This window comes from Phoenix dactylifera, unplaced genomic scaffold (assembly GCF_009389715.1).
Source record: "Phoenix dactylifera cultivar Barhee BC4 unplaced genomic scaffold, palm_55x_up_171113_PBpolish2nd_filt_p 000809F, whole genome shotgun sequence".
NCBI classification, from domain to species: Eukaryota; Viridiplantae; Streptophyta; class Magnoliopsida; order Arecales; family Arecaceae; genus Phoenix; species Phoenix dactylifera.
The window spans coordinates 46,540-53,172 of NW_024068176.1; the positions used below are offsets into that span (position 1 = coordinate 46,540).

Here is a 6,633-nt window from a genome sequence, read left to right on the forward strand (position 1 = left end):
CTCTAGCAATTTAGTGTGAAAATGATAAAATAAGGGTGCAAAAGTATTGTTTATTAATATATATCAATATGCATGAATTAAAATAAATACTCACTTTCGTAGAGCATTACGATTGCACTTAGCACATGCAACAAGCCGTTAAACCCCTAGGTTACCCTAGTGGACGAGTGTTGTCTCGTGAGGGTTTGCAGTGATGTTACCCACAAACATCGTTTTTAAGTTTAAAAAAAAAATACTTTAAATCATAGCAACCCTTAAGGCAAATGTAAATGTGACGTCTCAGAATACCTATACCTCCACCACAATTGGGTACCCTTGAGTTCTAGGTGCACTACTCAAATTCACAAGTGTTAACTATCATTTGTTAGCTCTCGACCCACTAAATTTTTCGAATATCACATGTTATTTGTCCAGAATGGTTCGCATATAAAAATGAGCTATCAATCCCAACTAGACATCCTGGGTACACAGAGTTCTAAAACAATGGAGTCAAACCAGTCATCCACACGTCACTTGGTTTAAGTTTAACTAACTCACTCAAGTTTAAAATATATTTTTTTTTTTTTTAAGATGTACAGTGACTACAACAGTCCAACTCCATTAGGCTCTAGTAAGGTCCATGTAACGAGCTTTGGGTCAATGACTCTTGATCCAGTTGGCTCAAGGCATTAGGTGAAACACCCCTCGGACTTAATTACTCGAACCAGACTACGCCACGAGGCCAGACTAGTCACTTATTTCAGTCATTTTCACCTTTTTACGCGAACACTCGCTGCTTTGTAGGCAAGAGGCCCGGTTACTCAGTGAAGACAAACAGTATTATTTCTCTCTCTTTTTTTTTTTTATATACATATGTAACGTGACTGTATTGTGACTATAGGTCAACCAAGGTCAGAACATAAGGCACCCAGGTGATCTAGCCGGAAATTTCAAACTCTATCTTTATGTGAAAACCAAATTATGAACTTTAAGACAAGAACACTCGTACTTCTCTTGCGAATAAGGTCAACAATCAAATAGGTAACACAAGTGAACTCCTGAGGCTTTCCTATTGTCATTGAATACTTGTGTGGGGATCTAATAATAGGTCTCTAATAAGTCATAATGTGCTCCTTGTCTTAATAGCTGCACCTGTTTAATTCTATAAAAAAAAATTATTATTATTATTTTTATTTATATATATATATTTATTTATTTATTTTTTTTAATAGATTTTTTTTTAAAAAGATATGACAATTGGTATAATATATAGAAAAATACAGTAATCTCTCCCCCCAACTTAATTTCAACATTGTCCCCAATGTTGCAACATGAATGCATAAAATATGGCATTAATGATTGTATGAAGGATAATAAGGCTGAAGGTGAGAATTTACCAGATAGAATGACTGCACACTGTTGTTGCTCTCCAATTATCATATTAACAGAAAATGAAAGAAAGACAAATTATAATACAAACAGAGGATCTCTAGCAGATATAGAGATCAATCCTGATAAACAGGATCTCCCAGATTGGTCGATTCAACCTCTGGGGTAAAGTTATCCAAAAATAACTTCCATTTACTTTAAAAATATTACCGGTGTTTGGATTCTCTATCTCAACAGTGCCATACAGATAAACAGTTTTAACTATAAACGGGCCGGTCCACCTAGATCTCAATTTTCCTGGAAATAAATGAAGTCTTGAATTATACAATAGAACTTTCTGGGAAGGCTCAAATGTTTTCCTTATAATATTTCTATCATGAAAGACTTTCATTTTGTTCTTATAAATTCGAGCATTCTCATATGCTTCATTCCTGATTTCTTCTAGTTCATTAAGTTGAAGTTTGCGTAGTGAACTAGCCTTATCCATATCAAAATTAAATCTTTTAATAGCTCAGTAGGCCCTATGCTCCAATTCCACAGGCAAGTGACAAGGTTTGCCAAAAATAAGACGGTACGGAGACATACCAATCGGACTTTTAAAAGCAGTACGATAAGCCCAAAGTGCATCAGTTAAACGCAAAGACCAGTCTTTGCGATTTGGGTTAACCGTTTTTTTCAGAATATTCTTAATTGATCGATTGGATACTTCAACTTGTCCACTTGTTTGTGGATGATAAGGGATGGCGACTTTATGGGTGATCCCATATTTTCGCATTAAAGCTTCAAAAGGCTTATTACAGAAGTGTGAACCCCCATCACTGATGATGGCTCGAGGCGTTCCAAATCTGGAAAGAATGTTTTCCTTTAAAAATTTTAGAACAGTTTTGTGGTCATTATGTTTGCAAGGAATTGCCTCAATCCATTTGGAGACATAATCCACAGCTACTAAGATGTACAAATTTCCGAATGAAGGAGGAAATGGGCCCATAAAATCTATTCCCCAACAATCAAATATTTCGATAATTAAAATTGGGTTGAGGGGCATCATATTCCTACGAGTTATTCCACCTAACTTTTGACAACGCTCGCAAGCTTTGCAAAAGTTATGGGAATCTTTAAACAAGGTGGGCCAATAGAAACCGCACTGTAAAATTTTTGCAGCCGTTTTCTTAGCAGAGAAATGACCACCGCAAGCTTCAGAATGACAAAAGGAAATGACACTAATAAATTCGTCATTAGGTACACATCTCCTAATAATTTGATCTGGGCAATATTTGAAAAGATAAGGATCATCCCAGAAAAAATTTTTTATTTCAGTCAAAAATTTTCTTTTGTCTTGTTTATTCCAATGACTTGGTAGTTCACCTGTGACTAGAAAATTTGCAATGTCTGCAAACCAGGGTGAAGATGTGATCTCAAACAGTTGCTCATCAGGGAAAGTGTCTTTTATGGGTGAATTGTCTAAGGAATCTGGAAGAGTCAGACGGGACAAGTGATCAGCTACTACATTTTCTACCCCCTTTTTATCTCTTATTTCTAGAAAAAATTCTTGGAGCAGAAGGATCCACCTAAGCAAACGCGCCTTAGCATCCTTTTTTGAAAGAAGGTACTTAAGGGCAGCGTGGTCAGTGTAGATAATAATTTTGGATCCAATCAAGTAAGACCTAAATTTGTCTAGTGCAAATACTATGGCAAGTAATTCCTTTTCCGTAGTGGTGTAATTCTTTTGTGCACTATTTAAAGTCTTACTTGCATAGTAGATAACATAAGGCTTCCTTTCTTTTCTTTGCCCTAGAACTACCCCAACTGCATATTCACTAGCATCACACATAATTTCAAAAGGAAGTGACCAGTCGGGTGGTTGCATGATGGGAGCAGAGGTCAGCAAGCTTTTAAGTTTATCAAAAGCTTTTTGACATTCTTCAGACCACACAAATTGGGTTTCCTTTTGAAGGAGATTACATAAGGGTTTAGATATTGAGCTAAAATCTTTAATGAATCTCCTATAAAATCCTGCATGACCCAAAAATGAGTGTATATCTTTGATAGTTTTTGGATTGGGTAAGTTAGTAATTAAGTCAATTTTAGCCTTGTCTACTTCAATTCCTTCAGATGAAATAACATGCCCGAGAACAATTCCCCTAGTTACCATGAAATGGCACTTTTCCCAGTTTAAGATTAGATTCTTCTCCTCACACCGAATTAAGACTAGCCTTAAATGGTTCACACAGTTTTCAAAAGAGGAGCCGAAAACCGAAAAATCATCCATGAAGACTTCCAAAAAATGCTCAACCATGTCAGAGAAAATACTGAGCATGCATCTTTGGAAGGTTGCAGGAGCATTACATAATCCAAAAGGCATTCTCTTGTAAGCAAATGTGCCAAAAGGACATGTGAAAGTGGTCTTTTCCTGATCTTCAGGATCAATTGCAATTTGGTTGTAACCTGAATAGCCATTTAGAAAGCAATAAAATTTATGACCTGCTAACCTTTCTAAAATTTGATCAATAAAAGGTAGAGAAAAATGATCCTTCCTAGTGACAGAATTAAGTTTCCTATAGTCAATGCATACACGCCAACTAGTGGGGACCCTAGTTGGAACTAATTCATTGTTGGCATTTTTGACTACAGTAACACCAGATTTTTTCGGGACCACTTGGGTTGGACTTACCCATTTACTATCTGAAATTGGGTAGATCATACCCGCATCTAGAAGTTTCAGAACTTCTGCCCTAACCACATCCTTCATGTTTGGGTTTAATCGACATTGAGGTTGACGAGAAGGTTTGGCATCAGCTTCTAAGTGGATTCTATGAGTGCAAATTGAGGGACTAATTCCCTTGATATCAGCAATTGTCCACCCTATTGCTCCCTTATGTTCCTTGAGAATTTATAACAATTTTAATTCTTGACTTTGTTCGAGTTGGGATGATATGATCACAGGAAAAGTCTCTTCTTGACCAAGGTATGCGTACTTGAGCTCAGATGGCAAAGGCTTTAGCTCAAGTTTAGGTGCTTGAACACTAGATGGTAGAGGACTATTGTTGTATGGAGGTAATTCTTCAAAACGAGATTTCCACCTATCTGTATCCAACAAAGGAGCTGAATCTAATATAGCACTGATTTCTCTAAAGTTTTGGTTTATCTCTGTATGTCCAAAATGAGTTAGGCATGTTTCTAAAGGATCAGAAGAAAGAGATGGGACAAGAGCATCTTCTACAATGGAAACGATCAAATTAACTCCATGAATTTCATCATTTTTATTGTCGTTATCGGGTTGTTTGCATATGTTAAATATATTAAAATCTATAGTCATATTTTCGAATGACATTTTCATTATTCCATTTCGACAGTTGATCAAAGCATTAGAAGTAGCTAGAAATGGGCGGCCTAAAATGACAGGTATTGGAGTGGTACAGTTCATGATAGGCTGGGTATCTAATACTATGAAGTCGACTGGAAAATAGAATTTATCAATTTGGACAAGTACATCCTCGACTACTCCTCTTGGTATCTTTATAGATCGATCGGCAAGTTGGAGAGTAACCTTGGTGGGTTTTAATTCACCAAGTCCTAACTGTTCATAAACTGAATAGGGCAGTAAGTTAACACTTGCACCTAAATCAAGAAGGGCTCGTTGTATCCTAAAGTTTCCAATGATACAAGATATGGTAGGACAACCAGGATCTTTATACTTAGGTGGGGTGTTGTGTTTGAGAATAGCACTCACCTGTTCAGTTAGAAAAGCTTTCTTTTGTACGTAAAGCTTTCGCTTTATGGTACAAGGATCTTTTAAAAATTTTGCATAAGATGGAATCTGCTTAATAGCATCTAATAAAGGAATGTTAATCTTTACTTGTTTAAAGATATCCAGAATTTCTTGGTCAGGTATTCCCTTTTTAGCTGCAAGCAAGCGCTGAGAAAATGGAGCAACTATCTTATGATGCAGTATTGGATCATTTTGTTCATTATCATCTTCATCATTCTTTTCAATAGATTTTTCAGATTTGTCATCTTTTGTCGGAATTTCATTATTAATTATTTTTCCACTCCGAAGGGTTGTGACAGACTTAACTTGCTCAAATTTAGGTTGGGATGAACTTGCTTCATGGACCTCATGTTGACCCTTTGGGTTAGATTGAGGTTGGGCTGGAAATGTCCCTCTTTCCCTAACATTAAGTTGAGCCTCAATTCTACCTACAGAATTTTTAAGTTCTTGGAGTGATTGCATTGTATTCTGATTTATTTGAGTCTGCCCTTGCATGAATGCTTGCAAAGTATCTTCAAGGGATTTCCTATGGGGTGGCACATAGGGTATGGAATTTCCTTGAGATTCATTGGCAGTGGGTCCATGTCTCCAACTAAAGTTAGGATGGTTTCGCCAGTTAGGATTATATGTTTCAGAAAATGGTCTCTTATAAGCATTTGTGAAATTTGCTTGATCATGCAACACTTCTTGGAAAGCAGGGATTGTAGGACAATCCTTGGTCACATGTGCATTACTCTCGCAAATTCCACATATACTTTCAACAATAGTTTGTGCTTTTCCTATATTGGCTTTGCTTAATTCCATGGCTTCAACCTTCCTAGTCAGATTAGCAATTTTTACATTGACATCATTATCATCTTTAATAAGATATATTCCTCCTTTTGCATTAGGTGCTATTTTAGATTTTTCATTTTTATCTGTTGTATCCCAAGCTTGTGCATTTTCTGCTAAAAGATCAAAATAATCCCAGGCTTCATTTGGTTCCTTACTCGTGAATTCTCCGTTACACATCATTTCTACAAATTGTCTCATATTTGAGGACAAACCATCATAAAAGAAACTAATGACCCTCCAAATTTCATATCCATGATGTGGGCAAGCAAGCAGAAGGTCCTTAAATCTTTCCCAACACTGAAAAAATGTTTCTCCATCTTTTTGTGCGAAGTTCATGATATTTCTTCTAAGTGTGTTTGTTTTATGTGTTGGAAAGAATTTCTTTAAAAATTCTCTTGTCATTTCTTGCCAGGTGGCTATGGTCCTAGGCCTTAAGGAGTGTAACCATGACTTAGCTTTTTCCTTTAAAGAAAAAGGAAATAACTTAAGCTTAACTACCTCTTCAGTGACATCATTGAAATGAAGTGTTGAACACACTTCATCAAATTCTTTTAGGTGCAAATAGGGACTTTCGGAGTCAAGTCCATGAAACTTTGGGAGTAATTGGATTATTCCTGGTTTCATGTCAAAGGCTCCCGCAGCAGTAGGAATAACCATGCAAG

At 36.4% G+C, this 6,633-nt stretch overlaps 1 non-coding gene across 1 annotated transcript; it reads left to right on the forward strand.

The window, feature by feature from the left end:
• The first annotated feature begins 6,218 nt into the window (after positions 1 to 6,218).
• Positions 6,219 to 6,325, forward strand: LOC120107270. Its single transcript, XR_005509151.1, has one exon. It is a non-coding gene; the product is annotated as a small nucleolar RNA R71 (small nucleolar RNA).
• Positions 6,326 to 6,633: the final 308 nt, after the last annotated feature.